General features: G+C 39.6%; 1 protein-coding gene and 1 pseudogene across 1 annotated transcript in view; both read left to right on the plus strand.

The window, feature by feature from the left end:
- Window positions 1-23,584, plus strand: part of EXOC6B (exocyst complex component 6B) — a 683,510-nt gene that overhangs the window by 11,058 nt on the left and 648,868 nt on the right. The gene's annotated exons all lie outside the window — the stretch shown is intronic.
- Window positions 13,968-14,557, plus strand: LOC127490310 (single-stranded DNA-binding protein, mitochondrial pseudogene; annotated as a pseudogene).

Here is a 23,584-nt window from a genome sequence, read left to right on the forward strand (position 1 = left end):
TGGAAACTCAACCTGAATCTCCCACGAGTGGCAGGGACCCAGCTGCTTGCATCACCACTGCTGCCTCCCACAGTGCACGTAAGTAGGGATCTGGAATCAGGAGTAGAGCCAGGACTTGAACTGAAGCGCTCTAATATAGGATGCAGGCATCCCAAGTGGCATCTTAACCTCTAAACCAAATACCTGCTGCCTCTGTAGTTTTGATGTATATGTTTCTTGTTAGGATGAGATGGATCATCTCTTCATATATTTAAGGGATTTTTGTGTGTACATGCATATATGTTTGTGTAAGAGTGTGTGTATGTATGTGTGCACTGTCCATGTCCTTTGATTATTTTTCTTTAAGGTAGATGTATTTGAGAACTTGAGTTAAGAACTTTTGATGGTTTGCTTAAAATGCATCATGAGAAAACAAACTGAAATTAGCTGTGATTGCCAAAGAAGAAGCCATTGTTTTTTAAAGAATGAAAGCTTCAAACCTCGCTCTTCATTATTTTAGTCATGAAGGGACATGAATAAACAAGAGGCCCTTTAAAAGAATTAAAAATGAATCTTCTATCAGGGTACTGTGATAATTTATTACCAAGAGATTTGATTGGTGAATATAGCAGTTATTGAGTAATACAGCGCTTCACATAGAAATAAAATTTTTAGCAAATCATGGGATGTCAACATTTTATTAAATGCTTTACTTTAAAATGTCATGTGATGTATCCATATATTTATGTCACTTCCAGCATCAACTAAATTAGTATATGTGTTAATTGCCAAAATTATTGATAAGGACCATTATTTCATATAGTTTGAGAAGCAGTTTAGAATTTTGGGTGATATTTATCACATAATTTTAGTTTGGAATATGACATATATGAATATTAGGTAGATCATTGAGGAAAATAAAAATATTTTGATTTTTATATCATTAAAGTTGATACTGGATAGTATTTGCTAGTGATGTAATGATGGAATTAATCCTGTACCATAATCACACCTCTATCTAGAAACAACTTGAAGAAATAAAAATAGTGAGTTACGTTGTCTGTGTAATGTGTCAGAGTTGAGATGTTGAACAGTGATAACATTTTAAGTTTTTTTTTTTTTTTAATGGAAAAAGTGAGGGAGAGGAGTTAGTAAAAACTGAGTTAAATGCAGAGCTGAGTTTCACTACTTGAGAGCTGAGGTGATTGATAGGTATTTCTTAGAGTGCTCTGTCATGGCTGTGAGAAACAAGAGAAAAACCATGTTTTGTGATTGAAGTAATTATAAAGCAATGATGACATTACTCCTAGACAAACCAATACTTCATAGACTTTGTTTTAATGTCTCTTTCTTTTTTAAGAAAATTAACTTTAAAGAAGTTTATTTGAAAGAGAGACAGAGACAGTCAGAGATATCTTTCATCCTTTTGTTCATTCCTCAAATGCCAACAATAGCCAGGGATGGGTCATGTTGAAGCCACGAGCATGAACTCAGTCAGGGTCTCCAACATGTGTGGCAGGGATCCAAATACCTTGGCCATCACGTGCTCCTCCCAAGATATGTGTTACTACAAACCCTGAATCAGAAGCAGAGTTGCTACTTAAACCCAGACACTCTGATACGGTAGGTGGGCGACCCAAGCAGCCTCTTAACTGCTGTACCAACTGCCTGCCCTCCAGTATTTCAACCAAAGAGTTCAACTGAGAAACAGACAACAGTGGAGCATTTTACTGTTTTAAAAATGTATTTTGTTGACTTTAAACAGCCCTTGTCTTGATTGTTGAGGAACAGTTTTTTTTGTTTTTTATTTTTTTTCATACTATTTGTTGAACTCTTTACTTAGTATAGAGTTAATCTTACGTGTATAAAGTTAATTGAGGGGTGGCGCTGTGGCTCACTTGACTAATCCTCTACCTGCGGCATCGGCATCCCATATGGGCTCCGGGTTCTAGTCCCAGTTGCTCCTCTTCCTGGCCCGGGAGGGCAGTGGAGGATGGCCCAAGTGCTTGGGCACCTGCCTCCGCGTGGGAGACCAGGAAGAAGCACCTGGCTCCTGTCTTCAGATCTGCGTAGCTCCAGCCGTAGCGGCCATTTGTGGGGTGAACCAATGGAAGAAAGACCTTTCTCTTTGTCTCTTTCTCACTATCTAACTCTACCTGTCAAATAAAAAAAAAGTTAATTGAAAATAGAATAGGAGAGGGAGGAGGAAGAGAGGAGGGAGTGTGGTTGGGAAGGTGGGTGCGGTGGGAACAATCACTATGTTTCTAAAGTTGTATTTATGAAATGCATGAAGTTTGTATACCTTAAATATAAGTTTTCTGGGAAAAATGTATTTTGTGATATCGTGTCATAAATTATTTACATTTCTAGATGTCTGTAGAATGGTAAAAATTGTTTATACATGATTTAGAATTAATATTTTATACCATATGTTGACTATTTTTAGGGGGCAATTGACTTTTTTTCACAATTAGCTTTGTCCTTAAGTTATTTTCAATCACCTTCTTCTCTTATTCTGGTTAATTGACAATGGTTATTTTTCCTCTCTGATTTTTTCTTTGCCTCGTTCTAAAAAGGAATTAGATAGTTTCTAAAATCTACATGATTTAAAAATACACCTAATAAATATATCAGTGGTGGCGAGGAAATTAGGGCAAAGGGAAAGTAAGGGTAGGAAGGAGAATATGAAACGAAGAGTGAGAGCAGATAGGGGAATCATGTCTGAGGGTCTGTGTTGTTGGCCAGGGTTTCCAGCAGATAGTGCAAAATGAGACTTGTTTGGTTATTTGCGTTTGGTAATACAAAATTAAAAAGTAGTTACTTAGGAGAATCAGGATTATTCTTGGTTTGTTTTTTCCTATGTGTTCTAACAAAGAAGGCCCCTTATAATATCACTCTGTTTCCACATAGTCAATGCGGTAATATGTGAAAGGCTGTTTCCCATATTGTCCTTCAGTGAGAGCTTATGGCATCCCCTACATACAATTTAGTAAAACTGTTTTGCAGGGAGCCAAAATAAAGTGGTCCAGGAATGCTTTTCTCTGCTGGTGTTGGCTTACTCAAAGCAAGGATTTTCTAATACAGAGTAGAAGCTGGAAGTGAGTTAACTGCCCTCCACTCTCAGCCCTTGCTGCCCCCTGGAATCCTTGACCACTGTGAGACTCTTAGAAAATGGATAGACCATTTCCTTAGTAAAATGCTCATGTGTCTAGTCTCCACAATTTCTCATCTGGAAGACCGTATACACTGCATGTATGTTGGTGAATTCTTCATAAGTACAACTTTCAGTAGTTAAGCTTTTTGTTAAGTATTGAGGATAAGTGAGTTCAAAGTTATATTTTTCTGCTCTTTTTTTTCTGAATGTATCCTTGCCTGTACTCTTGGTTAAAGTACAGGAACAACACATACTTTAAAAGTAAACAGTCTATATATATTTTTTATGGAAGTTGAAGAACTTGAAAAAGCTACCTTGTGCTTCAAAAGAAGTGAAATGAGGCAGAGTACACAAGGATAGGGCCTCAATGTACGTTGGGGTTTTAGCACAGAAATAAATGTCATTAATATTATAATAATTCTATCTGGCTGTTTGTCTTAAGTTTGATGTTTTAAAAAACCAACCTACCTTGCCTTGTGAAACATTGCCAAAAAATAAAGTAGCCATAGACATTTTGCTTGTGGCTATATTTTGGAAAATATACTGGCTGGAAATTGCATGCTTCTTAAGTAGGTTATTTACCTTGAATGTTTGGAACCTACCATATTTTAGACATAATAAAAAAATTGGGTATGTTAATTCTCAAGAGCACAATGATTGACAAAATAAACTTAAGCATATGATACATACTTGTATTTGTGTAACTGTAATTTAGAGCTTTATTATAGACATTATAGAGTGTAATATCTAAGCAAGCAAGGATTATTATGGAACCAACAAAATTACCTTACTGTGATTTGTGATTATTCACAAGGCCTATTGAAACATCTGCCTGCCATTCACAGGCTTGGGGATCATCTCATTAATATGCACCTTGCCCTGTGGTACAATTATCTTTAGTTACTTCTGTGGTTTGATAAATGGATTGGTCATTAGATCAAAGCAAAAATGACAATAACAAACTTTGAGACCATTTCTGTCATTTGAGTGTGTAGATACTTCTAGGGACTAGAACTCTAAATAAATGTTCTATTATATGTTAGGTAATTGATAAAGGCCATTTGTTGAAAGTGATGATTTAAATTCAAATATAGTCTTTCTTACTTTACATAGTTTTTGATTAAAAGCTTCAGAGGAACACAGGCTTTCAATTTTTAGTTTGCTTTGTTATAGGCATAGAACATAAAATGTTCCTTGACTTAAGCATATTTATTGACACTACAATATACTAAGTGGATCCACTGACGTCTTGTTGCATATCCCAGCCAAATATCTTTCTTCCTATTGTTGTATCTTTATTTTTGAAGCTTATTCTATGTTTTTCTCCTTTGCAATTTATGCCTGTGCTTCTTTCCTCTTATTTTTGCTTTCCTTTGTATCTCCCTTCCACTTCCTGTAATTTAGAAGACGTACATTGTTCAGTGAAACAACTAAGCAAGCAAGAATCATCACAGTGCACCCAATTGCTACCTCTCAGAGTGGAGAGGGGGAGTTCTGGTGCTAATAAGCAGTAAAATTCTAATGGCATTGATAGAAAATGTGATCTTATCAACAGTGTAAATCAAGAAAAATAGCAGTCATCGGGCTTGACTGAATTTATGCTGTGAAACATTTTTGGTATAGAATTTGATTTAAGGACAGATGTGTTTATGCTTGCTTTGCGTTTTTTTTTACTTCCCATTCTTCCCTCACCCCCAGGTTCTGAATGTGTAGAGGTTTAGATTACTGCTTTGAGGCCTTTCCTCTTTTCCCACTGATGTAATTAATGTGGTAATTTTCTTTCTTATGCTGCTTTAATTGTATCCCATAAATTACGACATGATGTATTTTTATTTTCGTTCACTTCAGTGTATTTTTTTGATTTCCTTTTAGACTTCCTATTAGACTCATGTATTTTTTAGAAGTGTATTGTTAAGTTTCCAAATGTTCAGAAATTTTCTGTTACTGATTTCTAGTTTGATTTCATTGTGGTTGTAGAATATACTGCATATAATTTCAATTCTTTCAGATTTAAGGTTTGTGTTATGGTCTAGAATATAGTCTTTATTAGTATATATTCTGTGAGTACATTAAAAGAATGTGTTTTCTGCTATTGGCTGGAGAATTTTATAAATGTTGATTGGATACTATTAGTTGATGGTGTTATTTTTTTCCCCTCTATATTCCTTCTGATCTTTCTGTCTGAGGTATTAAAATCTTTGAATGCAGTGGTGGAATTATCTGTTTCTTCTTTCAGATCTATCAGTTTTTGTTTCACATGGTTAGTAGTTCTGTTGTTTGGTACACGTATATTTAAAATTGCTGTTTCTTCTTGGTAGATTGCCATTTCATTCCAAAATGACATTCTCTTTGCATTGAAGTCTACTTTATTTGATAAGATAGAAATTCTTACTTTTCTTTGATTAATATTTGCCTGAAATATCATTATCTTTTTATTTTAAAGCTGCTCATATTTGAACTGAATTTCTTGTCAACAGCGTTTAGTTGTGTTATATTTTTAAATCTTCTCTGTCAGTCTTTCAATTAGTGTGTTTAGACTACTTATATTTTCTCTAAATCTTGATATCTTAAGGCTTAAGCCTGATGTCTTATTTTGGTTTCTGTTCATTCTTTCCTCTTTTTGGTTTGTTTTCTGTTTTATTTATAGTGTTTTTGAGCATACCATTTTGTATAGTTTTTAAAAGCAATTTTTGTAGATGTTATATCATTTCTAGTAACTAATCTCAGTCTAGTAGTGTCATTTTTTTTACTAGTTGAAGTAAAACATTAACTCCCTTTATATCTCTATAGTATCTCCTATTTATAATTGTCTTAAATATTTCCTATAGAAACATTTAGAATCACATTAGGCAATACTTTTTGCTTTAAGCGTCCAACTTGGTTTGGAAAACTCAGAAGGAAAGTCTGTTGTTTTTAATCCATATTTTTGTTATTTTCCTGATGTTTCAAGATTCCCCCCACCTTTTTTTTTTTTTTTAAATCACTTCCTTTCTGTTTGGAGAACTTCCTATAGCCATTCTTTTTAAGTAGATTTGCTGGCAATCAGAATAGCTTAGTTTTCTTTCACATGAGAATGTCTTCATTTCCTCTTCATTCCTGAAGGCTATTTCTGCTGAGGAGGATTCTGGCTTACCAGTGGTTTTCTTTGAGCAATTGAAAAATACTCTGCCACTTCCTTCTGGCCTTCCTGGTTTCTGACGGGGAATTTTCTGTCACTCAGGTTATTTTTTCACTGATTGGAAATGTATCAGTTTTCCCTGGCTGCTTTAGAATTTTTCTGTTACTAGTTTTCATGAGTTTAATTATGATGTATCTTGGCATGGATTTCTTTGAGTTTGTCCTGGTTGGGGTTTGCTCAGCTTCTTGAGTCTGTAGGTATCCATTCAATTTGGGATGATATTCCTGGTTGGGGTTTGCTCAGCTTCTTGAGTCTGTAGGTATCCATTCAATTTGGGATGATATTAGCCATTATTTCTTTGAGTACTTTCTTACCCTGCTCTTCCTCCCCCTGAGACTCTAGTAATGTGAATGTTAAATCACTTGGTACAGCCCGATACTCCCTGAGGTGCTGGTTAGTTTTTTTTTTTTTTCTGAAGATTATTAATTTATTTGAAAGCCAGAGTTATACAGAGAGAGAGAGAGGGAGAGAGAGAGAGAGAGAGAGAGAGAGAGAGATTTCGTCCACTGGTTCACTCCCCAGTTGGCCACAATGGCCACAGCTGTGTCTATCCAAAACCAGGAGCCAGGAGCTTCTTCTGGGTCTCCCATGCAGGTGCAGGGATCCAAGGACTTGGGCCGTCTTCTACTGCTTCCCAGGCCACAGCAGAGAACTGGATAGGAAGTCAAGCAGCTGGGCCTCAAACCGACACCCAAATGGGATGCCGGCACCTGGTTAGTTTTCTCAATCTACTTTCTCTCTCTTTTTTTAGATAATATAGTGTCCGTTGTTTGGTTTTCAGGTCACTGATTGTTTTCTCTCTTACCTCTATTCTGCTGTTGAGCTCATCCACTTAGTTTGTTATTTTTATTTCAATTATCATATTTTTCAATTATAAATTATCTATTTGATTTTACAAAGCCCATTTTTGTTTGTTTCATATGTGTTCATAATTGTTTGTTTACCAGTTTTTATCATGACCAGTTTAAACTCTTCATCAGAGAATTCGAACATCTTTGTCATCTCAGTTTTGGCATCTAATGATTGCCCTTTTTCATTGGTTTGAGTATGATAAATAATATTCAGTGGAAACCTATACAGATTTTTATCATGTTATCAAATGCTGGTCTCTATTTAAACCCACTGTTTTAGCTGGTGGTTTTGGACACCGGTCTTAATGGAGAATGCAGAGGTTGTCATTGCATTACTGTTAGTTGGAGATAGCTATCCATATTTCCCACTTGGCCTCTGTTGATGCTTGAGATTGGGGTTCCTCGTTATAGAGATGGAAGATCTAGCTCCCTACTTGGAGTCTGATGACACTGTGGTATGGAAGATGGCTAATTGTCTAGTGTGGGTGGAAGTTCTACCTCCCTGCTTAGCCTTTTCTTTTATTTATTTATTTATTTATTTATTTATTTATTTTTGACAGGCAGAGTGGACAGTGAGAGAGAGAGAGAGTCAGAGAGAGGGAGAAAGGTCTTCCTTTTTCCGTTGGTTCATCCCCCAATGGCCACTGCGGCCAGCGCACTGCGGCCGGTGCACCGTGCTGATCTGTAGCCAGGAGCCAGGTGTTTCTCCTGGTCTCCCGTGCAGGTGCGGGGCCCAAGGACTTAGGCCATCCTCTACTGCACTCCTGGGCCATAGCAGAGAGCTGGCCTGGAAGAGGAGAAACCGGGGCAGAATCCAGCGCTCCAACCGGGACTAGAACCTGGGGTGCCGGCGCTGTAGGTGGAGGATTAGCCTAGTGAGCCACAGTGCCGGCCCCCTGCTTAGCTTTTTTCTTTTTCTTTTTTTTTTTTTTTTGACAGGCAGAGTGGACAGTGAGAGAGAGAGACAGAGAGAAAGGTTCACCCCCCAGTGGCTGCTGCGGCCGGCACACTGCGGCCGGTGCACCGTGCTGATCCGAAGCCAGGAGCCAGGTGCTTCTCCTGGTCTCCCATGTGGGTGCAGGGCCTAAGGACTTGGGCCATTCTCCACTGCACTCCCGGGCCATAGCAGAGAGCTGGCCTGGAAGAGGGGTGACCGGGACAGAATCCGGCACCCTGACCGGGACTAGAACCTGGGGTGCCGGCGCTGCAGGCAGAGTATTAGCCTATTGAGCCGCGGCGCCGGCTTTAGCCTTTTCTAATGGGATTCTTGGACAGTTTGTTAATGCCTCGTGAGGGTGAAGTCTGTGTTCCTCCTCTACCTTAATGGTATAGGTGGGTGTAGCGCTACAGTTTTTTTTTTTTTCTCCCCTGTAGTGTTTGTCTGGAGTAGAATAGTTATTGTGTAGAAATTTTCTGTCTTGGTAGGTGGCCCTTTTCATGATCTTTTGGTTAGAAAGAGTAGGCTTTTACTGAGGGCTCTTTTTATTTGCACATGTTTGTGTTTCTGGTTTCCAGCTTGTACAGTTCCAAGTCTGAGATATGAGGGACAACTTAATAAAACTAACAATCACTAACCCAGGAAGCTTACAACCATATTTTACTTAGATTCCAAGCCTTCTTTCCAGCTTTCAGATCTTCTGAGGTTTGTTTTATATCTATGTGGTATCCAGAGTTTTTAGCTGTATTTGATGAGAGGAATGAGAAACACCTATATCAGCTCCAACCCCCTGGAAGTGGAAGTCCTATTCTATGCTTACTGAATTACTGAAGTCGAGGTAACTGTTTCTTCAGCACAAGTGTAGTTCATTTTTCAAAGATCTCTTAAACTTAAGATGGTAATGTCAGTTTCTACATTTGCAAATACAGAAATTCACATTGAATTCTAGACAGTATTAACTGATTTCTCACTGTGGAAGAAAAAAAATTTCTTCTATTTATTATTATTATTATTTTTTAAGATTTATGTATTTATTTGAGAAGCAGAGTTACAGATAGAGAGGAGAGAGATCTTCCATCCACTGGTTCATTCCCCAGATGGCCATAATGGCTGGAGCTGGGCCAATCCAAAGCCAGGAGCCAGGAGCTTCTTCTGGATCTCCACTTGGGTGCAGAGGTCCAAGCACTTGGGCCATCTTTCACTGCTTTCCCAGGCCATCAGCAGGGAGCCAGATTGGAAGTGGAGCAGTTGGGACCTGAACCAACACACGTATGGGATGCTGGTGCCAGAGGTGGATGCCTAACTTACTATACCAGAGTGCCACCCCTCCTCTCTTTTTTTTTTTTTTTTTTTTTTTTTTTTTTAAATACATAGGTTAGGCAACTTCCTGGGCCCCTGTGTTGGCCTAGAAATAGGCTAAACCTCCTGATCACTGACAGATTTCTTGAAAGGTCTAAGTTCCCTTTGGAGACTGGTTTCCTCCTTCACACTGGCAGGGAGGATTTGGGGAGATTTTTGTTTTTGTTTGGTGTCATTGTATGCAAAAGAGCAATCACTTTTTGAGACATAATTAACATACCATACAATTCTCTCATTTACTGTGCACAATGCAGTGATTTTAATATATTCTCAGCCTGTGTGCTTTTTCCATGTAAAACCCCATGATACTTTGTCCTAGAGTTAGGGATTTGATTGCTGGACTTTCCATGTATGGGGATCCCCCCATGTATGGGAATGTGTAGAGGTTTTATTCTGTATTGAGTCTTTCAATTAATCCATTTTTTTCAGTGCTTCCATTATTCCTGGTATTAAATTTTTTAAAAAATTTACTTGAGAGAGAGTGTGAGAGTGCATAGCACTTTAATCTGCTGATTGATTCCCAGATGCTTGAATTGACCAGGACTGGGTAAAAGCTGGGAACCAGGAATGCTTTTCAGGTCTCCCATGTATGTGATAGGAAGCCAATTATTTGACCCATCATTGCTGCCTCTCAGGGTCTACCTTAGTAGGAAGCTGGAAATAGGAGTCAGAGCCAGGTATCAAACCCAGAGTTGGGATGTTAGCATGTTAACCTGTGTCTTAACCACTAGGCTAAATCTCTGCCCCTATTCCTGATATGCTGAGTCATGACCCTGTCCATGGTAGTGGCTGGAAGTTAGATTCCTTTTGGATTTTATTCCTTTGGCAAATACTCCAAGCTATTTTTTTTTTCAAATACAGCTTTGTTTTGTCTTTACTGCCTTTTACTAGCTTTTGTCTTCCAGAAATTTCTAGCTATTTCTTATGAGTTAGGGGTCCTTTCCTTGTTCTTTTTAGGGTGGTTGGCTGATACCTTTTTTTTAATGGGATCTCAGGAGGAAAGATAAATGCATGTGGGTGGCTAATAATATTGAACTGCAAGTCTAGCAACCAGACTGCTGTCTCACGTTGTTATCCGGTAAGGTGAAACTGATATACTATTGATAGTCACTATTTTTTTTAAAATGAAGGAAACTAAAGATGATTTTTCCATAGCTGCTAACTGCTTTGTCTCTCCCTCTATTTTCCAGCACCATTTTCATATGAAGTGGTGGTTGTCTTCTATTTATGTAACTCTTTTATTTCCTCTTTCCTTTGGCATTTTTTTTTTTTCTGTTTGTCTTCCTTTCCTTTGTTTTACACTGCTAATCCTTTCCCACCCAGTCTGCCTTGGTTCTTTCTCCCAAGGACTTGCGCCATCTTCTGCTGCTTTCCCAGGCCATAGCAGAGAGCTGGATGGGAAGAGGAGCAGCTGGAACTAGAATTGGCACCCATATGGGATGCTGGCACTTCAGGACAGCGCTTTAACCCTTTGCGCCACAGCACTGGCCCCCGTATTTCCTTTTTTTTTTTTTTTTTTTTGACAGGCAGAGTGGACAGTGAGAGAGAGAGAGACAGAGACATATACTTGCTGAGAAGTGTGTCCTATTATTTGTGTTTTTTCTTTCTTTTTTTTTATATTATTCTTTTTTTTAAAGATTTATTTATTTTATTTTTTTAACAGGCAGAGTGGACAGTGAGAGAGAGAGAGACAGAGAGAAAGGTCTTCCTTTTGCCGTTGGTTCACCCTCCAGTGGCCGCCGCGGTTGGCGCGCTGAGGCTGGCGCACCACGCTGATCCGATGGCAGGAGCCAGGTACTTATCCTGGTTACCCATGGGGTGCAGGGCCCAAGCACTTGGGCCATCCTCCACTGCACTCCCTGGCCACAGCAGAGAGCTGGCCTGGAAGAGGGGCAACCGGGACAGAATGCGGTGCCCCCACCGGGACTAGAACCCAGTGTGCCGGCGCCGCAAGGCGGAGGATTAGCCTAGTGAGCCGCGGCGCCAGCCTCTTTCATTTTTTAAAAAGATTTGTTTTGCTTATTTGAAAGTCAGAATTACACAGAAAGAGGAGAGGCAGAGAGAGAGAGAGAGGTCCTCCAACTGCTGGTTCACTCCCCAATTGGCCGCAATGGTCGGAGCTGCGCTGATCCGAAGCCAGGAGCCAGGAGCTTCCTCTGGGTCTCCCAAGGACTTGCGCCATCTTCTGCTGCTTTCCCAGGCCATAGCAGAGAGCTGGATGGGAAGAGGAGCAGCTGGAACTAGAATTGGCACCCATATGGGATGCTGGCACTTCAGGACAGCGCTTTAACCCTTTGCGCCACAGCACTGGCCCCCGTATTTCCTTTTTTTTTTTTTTTTTTTGACAGGCAGAGTGGACAGTGAGAGAGAGAGAGACAGAGAGAAAGGTCTTCCTTTTGCTGTTGGTTCACCCTCCAATGGCTGCAGTCACCAGCGCGCTGCGGCCGGCGCACCGCGCTGATCCGATGGCAGGAGCCAGGTACTTACCTGGTCTCCCATGGGGTGCAGGGCCCAAGCACTTGGGCCATCCTCCACTGCACTCCCTGGCCACAGCAGAGAGCTGGCCTGGAAGAGGGGCAACTGGGACAGAATCCGGCGCCCCGACCGGGACTAGAACCCGGTGTGCTGGCGCCGCAAGGCAGAGGATTATTCTAGTGAGCCGCGGCGCCGGCCCCTTATTTCCTTTTTATAGTTGGTATCCTTTATACCAGGAACAGCCAGCACTCCATATCTGCTTATCTATGTATTCAACTAACTACAGGTTGAAAATATTAACAAAGTTGTGTCTGTACTGAAGGTGTACAGACTTTTTTTTTAATCATCATTATTTCCTAAACAGTATAGCATAACAACTATTTACATAACATTTACATTGTATTAGGTATTACAGATAATCTAGAGATGATTTAAGAATATGAACGAATGTATATAGATTAGATGCAAATACCTTGCCATTTTATTTAAGGAACTTGACTATGAGGATTTTGTTATCCATGGTGAGATCTTGCAACTAAATTTTATTTTTAAATTGTAATGGCTTTTCAATATTTTGAATCTTTATACATTATTGTAGAAAAAAAGAAACAATCTAGAAATATATAAGTAGAGCTGCCTGTCTTCTCTCTAAAATCACCCCATAGCATTATTAGTGGTTTAACATTGTAGTTTTCTAGAGTTTTTTCTATACTTATATAAACATTATATTTATTTACATAAAATGTATAACCTTATATTTTCTTTTTAAATTATTATGATTTAAATTTTATTTATTTATGTATTATTTATTTATGTGAGAGTCAGTGAGAGAGAGAGACAGAGAGAATGAGAGACAAAAAAGGATCTTCCAGCCACTGGGTCAGTCCCCTAATGCCCACAGTAGCCAGAGCTGGGTCATGCTGAGGCCAGGAGCCTGAAACTCCATCTAGTTCTCCCTGTAGCTGACAGGGACCCAAGTACTTGAGCCATCACCTGTTGTACCCAAGGGTGAGCATTAGCAGGAAACTAGAATCAGAAGCAGAGCTAGGACTCCAACCTAGGTACTCTGAAATGGGATGCAGGCGTCTCAAGTGGCATCTTAGCCTCTGTGCCTCATGGTTTTTCTTTTTAAATGGGAATTAGTATATTTTTGACACTAATCTATTTTATTCTATCTAATAATATATAAATACACCAAATATCTTTATAAGTCAAATATTTTAGCTTTTACTTCATTTTTTAAAAATAGAGATTTATTTATTTGGAAAACAGAGTAACAGAGGAAGAGAGAGAGAGATAACTTTCATCCACTGGTCCACTTTTCAAATGCCTCCAACAACTAGAGCTGGGCCAGGCTGAAGCCAGAAGCTCAAAACTCCATCTGGGTCTCCCACGTGGGTGGCAGGGACCCAAGTACTTGGACTGTCATTTGCTACTTCCCAGCAGGAAGTCATTAGCAGGATTCTGGGTTGAAAGTGGAGGTGTCACTCTATGCCAGGCACTCTGATATGGGATGGAGACATCAGAAGCAGTGACTGAAACTTCTATACCACAGTGCCTCCCCTACTTCATTCTTTTTAATGACTGCAGAATAGACATTTAGATGTTCTCCTTTTCCCTTCCCACATTGTTATTTTAAACACTTCTGTATTCTTATACGTGATCTCTTTTTATATTGATACTGCAATTTCTGTAGGATATGTTCTTTTTTTTTTTTTTAAAAAAGATTAATTTTTATTTATTTGAAAAGCAGAATTATAGAGAGGGAGAGAGAGAGAAAGAATCTTCCATCTGCTGGTTCACTCTTCAAATGGCCACAATGGCCAGAGCTAGGCCGGACTGAAGCCTGGAGCCAGGAGCTTCATCCAGGTCTCTTACCGGGTCCAAGGACTTGTGCCATCTTCTGCTGTTTTCCCAGGCACATTAAAACTTTGATATATACAACCATTTCCTATCACATTCATTTTTCATTTCTAATGTGTTTGTTGAAGAAAATTTAGGGCTGGAGGCTGTCTGCTGGAGCGCCAGGACCAGCACAGAGGTTAGACTGTAAGAAGAGAAGCCATGTTTCGAAGACCTGTGTTACAGGTGCTTCGTCAGTTTGTAAGACATGAGTCAGAAATAGCTAGCAGTTTGGTTCTTGAAAGATCTCTGAATCGTGTGCAGTTACTGGGGCGAGTGGGTCAGGACCCTGTCATGAGACAGGTGGAAGGAAAAAATCCAGTCACAATATTTTCCCTAGCAACAAATGAGATGTGGCGATCCGGGGATAATGAAACATACCAAATGGGTGATGTTAGTCAAAAAACAACGTGGCACAGAATATCAGTATTCCGGCCAGGCCTCAGAGATGTGGCGTATCAGTATGTGAAAAAGTGGTCTCGAATTTATGTGGAAGGGAAGGTAGACTATGGTGAATACATGGATAAAAATAACGTGCGGCGACAAACAACCACCATCATTGCTGATAACATTATCTTTCTGAGTGATCAGACGAAAGAGAAGGCATAGAATGGATGATTCTTCTTTGGCCGTTGTTTGGTATAGTTTCATTTCCAAATCATGTATAGTCTTTATAGTTCCTAAGGACAAGAATTAAAACACTGTTTTATATAAAAAGAAAATTTAAAACATGCAAAAGTAAAGAAAATGGCATCATAAATACTTGTGTATCCATCTCACAGTTTTAATAGTTATCAGTACACATTAAATCTTGTTTCATCTAATACTTTCACTGCTGTCCACTTCCCCCTGCTTCCTCATTCCAGCTAATTTTGGAGTTAATCCTGGGTATCTGATTATTTCATCCACAAACAATTTAGTATCATCATTATTACTTCTGAGAAATTGTTTTTATTTATAAATATTTGTTTTGCATGTGGGTTCCCAGGACCTCATTTATTAAGTGAGTTAAGAATTGCTTGTGGTTAGTCTAAATCTACTTCTTTTGGCAGTAATTAGGTAGCAGGACCAGTTTGCTAGGGTCACACCTAAAACCACATAAGCAGCATATAAGAAATAGCTCCTTTTCCCATTCTTTGTGTGGGACCTGGGGAAGGGAAGGAAAACATTTAGCTCTTCCAAAAGAGTTAGCAAATCCTTCAGGTATAGGACAAAATGATAGTAACAACAACAACAACAACAAAGGGTCCTTGTTTCATTTAACTAAAGTTAACATCTGATCTTTCTGAAGACCTTGCCTACAGTTCTGAAGTCTTATGCTGAAATTAAGGAATAAACTCAAAGTTTCAGGAAAGAACTTTTTTTTTCTTTCCTTTTTGAGTTCATAAAATTTCTGCCTAGAATCTTAAGCTAAGTAAGGATTAATAACGGCTTCAGGCAATGGATATTCTTTCTAATCACTTCTTATGATCAATGTCGCTCCCCCTCTTCGTGGAGGAACGACACAGGACCCTGCGCTGTTCTTTCTGTCTGCTCGGCCCTCCCCGGGTTTGCTGCTGGTTCTTCCCGGGTTGGCTACTATCCCTTCCACCTCCGTGGAAGGGCAGTTCCCCCTGGCCACATTCCCCACTTCCGCAGGGGAGCGGCACACCGCCGGCCGGCTCTTCTCGGGGGCTGCACAGGTTCCCTTAGATGTTCCCCTTAGATGTTCCTGGTGCATGCTGTCTCTCTCCTCCTTTATAGTCCTCCTCCGCCAATCCCAACTCGGCTGCCCACACGCCGAGCACGCTGCTCTCCTCCAATCAGGAGCAAGTCCTACAGTTTATTGGTTGAACTGGAGGCAGCTGTGCGGAAGCTGTTTACTTCTCTCCCAGCGCCATATTGTGGGAGAGCAGATGCATAGAATAAGTCTTAATTCCAGTAACTTAGTCCAGTCCGGATTGCTCCCCACAATCAATATAAGAATAATTGCACCTCAATAATTGACAGCTCCTTGCATAATATTGACTGGAGAAACCCAGGATTGTGGTTATAAAGAGGGATGCTGGCAAATATTGTTAAAGGATTATTTACCAATATATTTTCTATTGAGGATGAGCAAAGTGTCCTTTGAAATAAAAGGATTCTTCATAAAATTTGTGGAAGTGGAATTAAAAGTTTATCTTGTTGCAACCAATTTTTGAATTCATACATATGTAAGGGCTTCAAAAAGTTCATAGAAAATGCATATTATGGGGCCAGTGTTTTGACATAGTGGATAAAGCTTCCACTTGCATTGCCAGCATCCTAAATGGGTGCTGGTTTCTGTCCTGGCTGCTTCACTTATGATCCAACTCCCTGCTAATGGCTTGGGAAAAGCTGTGGAAGATGACCCAAGTGCTTGGGCCCCTGCACTCACGTGGGGGACATGGGTGAAGCTTCTGTCCTGGGGCTTTGGCATGGCCCAAAATCCTTGTCCATTATGGCCATCTGGGGAGTGAACTAGTGGATAAAAGATTGTCTCTCTATCTCTCTATCTCTTACTTCCTCTCTCTCTCTCTGTAACTCTGACTTTCAAATAAATAAATAAAGCTTAAAAATGCATATATTTCAAAAATTTTTCACCAAAACAAACTTACCTTTTAATTTCATTTTTCCAAGCAGTTTTCAAGGTATCCTTGAAATGGTTTTAGGCTATGCTGTTCAACCAGAAAAGACCATTTCATTCATAATGGAGTAAGTAATTGGCAAAGTGGTTCTTGGGTAATTTTGGAGGAAAAAATATTTTTAAGGAGTATATTTAGCTTGAACTTCCAAATCAGGTTTTTTTTTTTTTTAGCATGAGTGCTTGTGTACGACCAGTACTTAACCAGAAAGTGGCCTCTTTTCAGTAAGTATAAAAAAAATGTTCAGCATCACTAATCATTAGGGAAATGCAAATCAAAACCACAATGAGTTACCACTCATACCTGTTAGAATGGCTATTATTAAAATAACAAAAGACAACATGTTGGCAAGGATGTGGTGAAAGGGAATCCTTGTCCATTGTTGGTAGGATGTACATTGGTACTGCTGTAATGGAAAAACAGTATGAAGGTTGCTCAAAAAATTAAAAGTAGAATTACTATATGATCCAACAGTTCCACTTCTGTGTACATGTCCAATCGATACATGTATATACCTATGTTCATTGCAGCATTATTCACAGTAGCCAAGATATGGAATCAACTTGTGACTACTGATGGACAAATAGAAAAAGAAAATGTGTTGGGTGGGTGTTTGGCCTAGAAGTTAAGATGCCACTTGGGATGCCCACATCCTGTATTGGAGTGCCTGGTCTCATGTGCCAGCACTTCTCCTGATCCCAGGCTCCTGCTCATGTGTACCCAGCAGGGCATCAGGTAATGGCTCTAGAATTGGGTCTAGCCGCTCAGGTAGACAGCCTGAATTGAGTTCTTGGCTCCTGACTTTGGTCTGGCCCAGCCCTGGTTTTGCCAGCATTTGGGAAATAAGCCAGCAGATGGAAGATCTCTGCCTATATGGCTGTCTTCTGGCTTTCAAACAGATAAGAACAAATAAGTAAAAATTTAAAATATTAAAACAAGAATGAAAATGTTATGTATACATATATCTGTATAACAATACTATTTAGACAAAAAAAAAAAAAAAAAAAAAAAGGAAATCTTGTCATTTGTAACAACATGGATGAACCTGGAGGACATTATGCTAAGTGAAATAAGCCAGGCACAGAAAAGACAATGTGTGTGATCTCACTTACATATGGAATCTAAAAAAGTTAGACTCATACAAGCGGAGGGTAGAATGGTGCTTACCAGAGGCTGGGAAGGAAGAGCTGGGAAGATGTTGGTTAAAGAGTACAGTTTCAGTTACGCAGGATGTTATAAATTCCAGAGAGCTGTTATATAATATGATGATTATAGTTAATGAATACGTATTATGTACTTGAAAATTGCCAGGAGAGTTGATCTTAAATATTTTCACCATCAAAAAATGATCAGTGTGTGAGGTGACAGCTATGTCAATACCTTGATTTAATCATTCAACAGTGTATACATATATTAAAACATGTACATTGTAGTTTATGTGGTTTTTATTTTCAATTATGCCTTAATAAAGCTGAGGAAAAAATAAAAAGATAAAAATAAATAAAGAGGCAGGCATTGTAGCACAGCTAGTTAAGCGGCCTCTTGGGACACCTGCATTCCATGTCAGAGGGCCTAGGATCAAGTCTTGCCTCTGCTTCTGATCTTGATAATGCACATGGGAGGCTACATGTGATGGCTGACGTAGTATTTGGGCCCCTGCCACCCACATGAGAAACCTGGATGGAATTCTGGGCTCCTGGCTTCAGCCTCAACCACTCTTGGCTGTTGTTGGCGTTAGGTGAGTGACCCAGTGGATGAAAGATCTCTATGTTTCTCTTTCTGTCATTTTGCTTTTGAAATAAATAAATAAATATATAACTTAAAATAAATAACTAAATAAAATTATATATTGTCAGCATTTAAAAAAACAGAAAGTGGCCTCTATTCAATGTACAAATTCTGGCAGTTCTTATGTAGCTGGGAATTCCAAGCCTTCAAAGGTCTTCCAGATTTAAACTCTAAGTTATTAAATTTGTATTTTGGATGACATGACCCAGAATTTGTCCTTGTTTCCAGACTTATTAAAATAAGTCAGAAGTTTATTGTAGGTTAATTCTCCAAATGAAAAAAAATCCCAGGTGTCATCTTTTCATTTTTATTTCCCATGTTGCTATATAAAATTGGTCAGGAGTTTTGTTTTTGCCACCTGGCAGTCTTTAATAAGCCAGGCACTGGAAGAACAAGTCCCATGTTACTTAAAATTGGTTTTAAGTTGCAACAGGTCATTGATAGGACAGGACAGAAATTTCTTAAGTTTTTTGAGGAAGAGTTCTAGAAGGTTTTCATTTCTTGGCAACAAATTGCTTGAAAGACTTTGAAATTCCCTTGATTCTCCTTGTTTTTCTCAACTTGCTAGTCCAAGGCCAGTCTACATGGAGATGGTATTTGGGCTACTTCTTTTAAGAGTTTAAATGAAGGTCTGCCTGCGACTAGCATGTCATGTGGGTGCCAGTTTTTGTTCCAGCTGCTCCACTTCTGATCCAGCTGTCTGCTAATGTGCCTGAGAAAACAGTGAAAGATGGCACAAGTACTTGGGTTCCTGTACCCACGTGGGAGACCTGAATGAAGTTCCTGGCTCCTGGCTTCAGCCTGGCCCAGCTCTGGCTTTTGCAGTTCCTTGGGGAGTGAACCAGTGGATGAAAGATTTCTGTCTCTCCTCTCTTTCTCTGTAACTCTGCCTTTCAAAAAAAAAAAAAAAATCTTAAAAAAAAAAAGTTTAAATAAAGGAGAGTTGATCATTCTGTCTGGCCCACAAGTGAAGAATGGCTGCAATCTAGACCTCTCTATACCTGAGTTGAAATATGAGCATTTCCTGCAAGTTTATTTCTGATAATACTGTTTTTGTACCATTAGATTATTTTGATCAGATAAAATTTTTAGAACATATTCTATTCAAATCACTGCTTGTTGAGGCTGGCACTGTGGTGCAGCAGGTTAACGCTCTGGCCTGAAGTACCGGCATCCCATATGGGCGCCGGTTCTAGTCCCAGCTGCTCCTCTTCCGATCCAGCTCTCTGTTTTGGCCTAGGAAAGCAGTAGAAGATGGCCCAAGTCCTTGGGCTCCTGCACCGGTATGGGAGACCTGGAAGAGGCTGCTGGCTCCTGGCTTCGGATCGGCGCAGCTCTGGCCATTGCGGCCATCTGGGGAGTGAACCCGCGGATGGAAGACCTCTCTCTCTGTCTCTACTTCTCTCTGTAACTCTCTTTCAAATAAATAAAATAAATCTTAAACAAACAAACAAACAACAAATCACTGCTTGAATGTTGTCACCAAAATAATGATTTACTAATAAGGAGACCCATGGCTCTAGGAATAGCTGCATTAGATCCTTGTTTATTGCAGTGTTCTTGTTCTCAGAGACAACATACAAAGCAGGCAGTCAGCCCTATTAAATAAATGAGTAACTAAAATGAAATCCATTCGGAAGCATATGAAGAGAATGAACCTGCAGGGAAATTCCTGTTTTTGCTTTCCTTTATACTAGAATCAGTTTGATAGAAAGCCAGGGGTCAGAGAGCGATCTGCTGCTCTTTATCAGCTTGAAGTGAGAACTCTAGTATTATTACTTTATCACTAGTTAATTCAAAGATGATGTTATAGGTTATGTGCATAACTGAGAGGCTCCTGTGAGCCTAGCCTCTGTAAACCATATATTTAGGCATTTTTTTGTTTTAGATTTATTTATTTTGAGAGGCAGAGGGACAGAGAGAGGGGGAGAAACAGAGATAGCTCTTCCATCTGCTGGTTCATTCTCCAGATGATTGTAACAACCAGGTCTGGGCCAGGCTGAAGGTGGAGCCAGAACTCCATCCTGATCTCCCACATGGTGGCAGGGACTCAAGTCCTTGGGCCATCCTCTGCTGCCTTCCTAGGAACAGTATCAGGGAGCTGGATTGGAAGTAGAGGAGATGGGACTAGAACAGCACTCTGATATGGGACTCTGGTATCATAAGTGGCAGCTTAACCTGCTGTGCTACGGCTGACTCCTATAGCCAGACACATTAAATATTTCTAATTCATTGTGGAGGTTTATGTGTGGCTTAAATTAATTTGACTGCTTTGTAGAGTTGTGCAGGTTGTATAGTTTCCAGCTACTGCTTATCTGAGGTGGTTTCATTTATACTATAGACAGTGTAGCTCTACATAGTCACTGGGAAAACTATCCAGCAGATGGCAGTGAAGTGTCTTGAAGAGGGGAAAGGTACTAGTGGGTAAGTGTAGACCCTTAAGTATTTAAGAATTTCTTATGAAACTATAAATGAGAATTCTTTTAAAAGTTGTGTTTATAGAGTCAATAATTTTAAGTATACTGTTGGTATATTATCCCCTCTTTCCTCTGTTTTTTCTCCCATATTTTCCTTATTTTTAATACTGATAGTTCTTTTTTTCTTGTTTGTTTGCTTGCTCCTTTGTTTTTTTCTTCCTTCCTTGCAGAAGTGAGCTCTTAAGTGAATTTACTATAAAAGTGTTTTGGACTTCTATTTTTGATATGTTTAGTTTGTTCACTATTTAGCAACTCTGAAGCCTTAGTGTGGATGTTCTTGCTATGTGGAGATGACAGTGCTTGGATCCAATTAATAGTCCCATTGTATGTTGAATAAACCTCACATTTTTGCCAGGGATTTGAGTATTACTCACTTGTGATACTATCATTGTGTGTCAGCTGGGTTCCAAGTTCATTTGCTGTTGCTCAGAGTTTTCAGAAAGTTGTCCTGGGTAGCACTAGGCTTTTGATATTATTCCCCAACTGGAGATACTGTTTCTATAGTTAGGTTGGGAAATTTTGTTTGTTCTTTTTGCCTCAAGATTAGTTATGGTGCAGGTGGGGTGACTCTTTGTCCCTAGAGTTTATCAGTGTGCAGCATCTCTTGGTGGGGACATTACTTATATTTATTTGGATTTCATTTCTGTGGCATTAAATACAAGGAGGAGTTTAAAATTGTATGTACAGTATAAACTAATCAAGCCAGATAACCTGCCTTTCTATCATTTTATCTTTTCTTGTGTTTAGAGCCTACCAGCTCCTCTTCTTTAGTTCTTCATGCAGTGTGTAATACATTATTATTATTACTTTTTTATTTGACAGAGTTAGACAGTGAGAGAGAGAGACAGAGAGAAAGGTCTTCCTTCTGTTTGTTCACCCCCCAAATGGCCGCTACAGCCAGCGTGCTGCACCAATCCGAAGCCAGGAGCCCGGTACTTCCTCCTGGTCTCCCATGCGGGTGCAGGGGCCCTAGCACTTGGGCCATCCTCCACTGCCTTTCTGGGCCACAGCAGAGAGCTGGACTGGAAGAGGAGCAACTGGGACTAGAACCCAGGGTCTATATGGGACGCCAGCGCTGCAAGCGGAGGATTAACCAAGTGAGCCACGGTGCCGGCCTCCATTGCGTGTGTAATACATTATTGTGGACTCTGGTCACACCACTGTGCTGTCCAAATTTGAACTTGTTACTTCCGTTTGATTGTATTCCCAGGCTATAATAATCACTATTCTAAGTTCAGATAAACTATTTTTCCATATATGAAGGAGAGCATACATTATTTATCTTTCTGTGTCCAGTTTATTTCACTTAACACAATGATCTCCAGTTCCATCCATTTAGCTGCAAATTTAGGGTTTCATTCTTTTTTAATGGCTGAATAATAGTCCATTGTGAATATATATTGCACTTTTATTCATTCATCCATGGACAGCTAGGTTGATTCTGGATCTTAGGTACTGTGAATAATACTGCAGTGAATATGGGAGTGCAGATATTTCTTTTATATGTTGATTTCAGTGCCTTCAGATAAAACAATGAAGGTTGGCCTGGTATATGCTGAAACGATGGGGCCACCTCACAGTCCTATAAGGGTGCCTAGTCCCCTGTCAACCCTCCTAGCCAAACTCAGCATCAGTGGAGAATAAGGATTTTACCTTCTGGTAAAAATCCCCTGATTACATGCGTGCATGAGAGCTGCCACAGCCACTACTGGTGTCAATGGTGCCTTCTCCCTGCCATTTCCAGGCACCCTTGTGGAGGGACGGGGAGAAATAATTGAAGTGAATTTGTATACTCACTATAGCCAGTGTCCCCTCCCCACCCCGCTTTTTTTTTTTTTTTTTTAAAGATTTATTTAGTTATTTGAAAGAGTTACAGAGAGAGAGAGAGGGGGAGAGAGCAAGATCTTTCTTTACTCCCCAAATGGCTGCAAGGACCGGCCCTGGGCTGATCCAAACCCAAGAGCTAGGATCTTCATGTGAGTTTCCCACATGGTTTCAGCATCCCAAGCACTTGGGCCATCTTCTGTTGCTTTCACAGGTGCATTAGCCGGGAGCTGGATAGGAAGTGGAGCAGCTGGGTCTCCAACCAGTACCTATATGGGATGCTGGCTTTGCAGATGGCGGCTTAACCTGTTGCGCCACAGTGCTGGCCCCACTACTAAAGTTTTCATTGATTGCTCCAGAGCCCTATAATGTACTTTGTTTCTTTAGCAACTTCTGAAAAAATAGTTTCTTGTGGTCACCACATTGGAGAATGAGCTTGTAGATAGGGTGTTATTTGTTCTTTTAGGTAGATAAAAAACTGTGTTATTTAGCACCTTTGATGGAGTACATTATTTTGACTTCAGATCTAGTTTTATTAAGAATTATGGTTTATAAAAAGTATCATAAAAATAATCATGTCATTTCTCTTTGTTACCTCTAAGTTTTTGTGTAGTAAAGAACAAAGTCCCACTTCTTGGAGTTAGATTACTTGAATTCAACTCTGACTGTGAAATGTATTCATTGTGTGTTCTTGGGTACATTACCTTACCTCTGTGTGCCTCACTTTCCTTATCTGTAAAATGGGTCTAAAAGGACCATTCATCTTATGAGACTGTTTCAAGAAATGATGTCTATCCTTATGGTTAGTGCTTTTACTAAATGTTTGCTATGATTAGTCTTTATTATTCAGTTAACTTATAAATAATATAAAAAAGAAAAATTTAAAAATTCACCCATAATTCTGCCACTTGATAGTTTGATATTTTATGACAGGCAGAATGGCATACCTTTCTGGAGTCCTATTGCTTGGGTTTGAATGCTGACTTCATTACTTATTAGCTGTGTCACTTTAGGT

The sequence above is a fragment of the Oryctolagus cuniculus genome, chromosome 2 (genome assembly GCF_051225735.1).
Source record: "Oryctolagus cuniculus isolate XC-2025 breed Fujian yellow rabbit chromosome 2, ASM5122573v1, whole genome shotgun sequence".
Taxonomy (NCBI): domain Eukaryota; kingdom Metazoa; phylum Chordata; class Mammalia; order Lagomorpha; family Leporidae; genus Oryctolagus; species Oryctolagus cuniculus.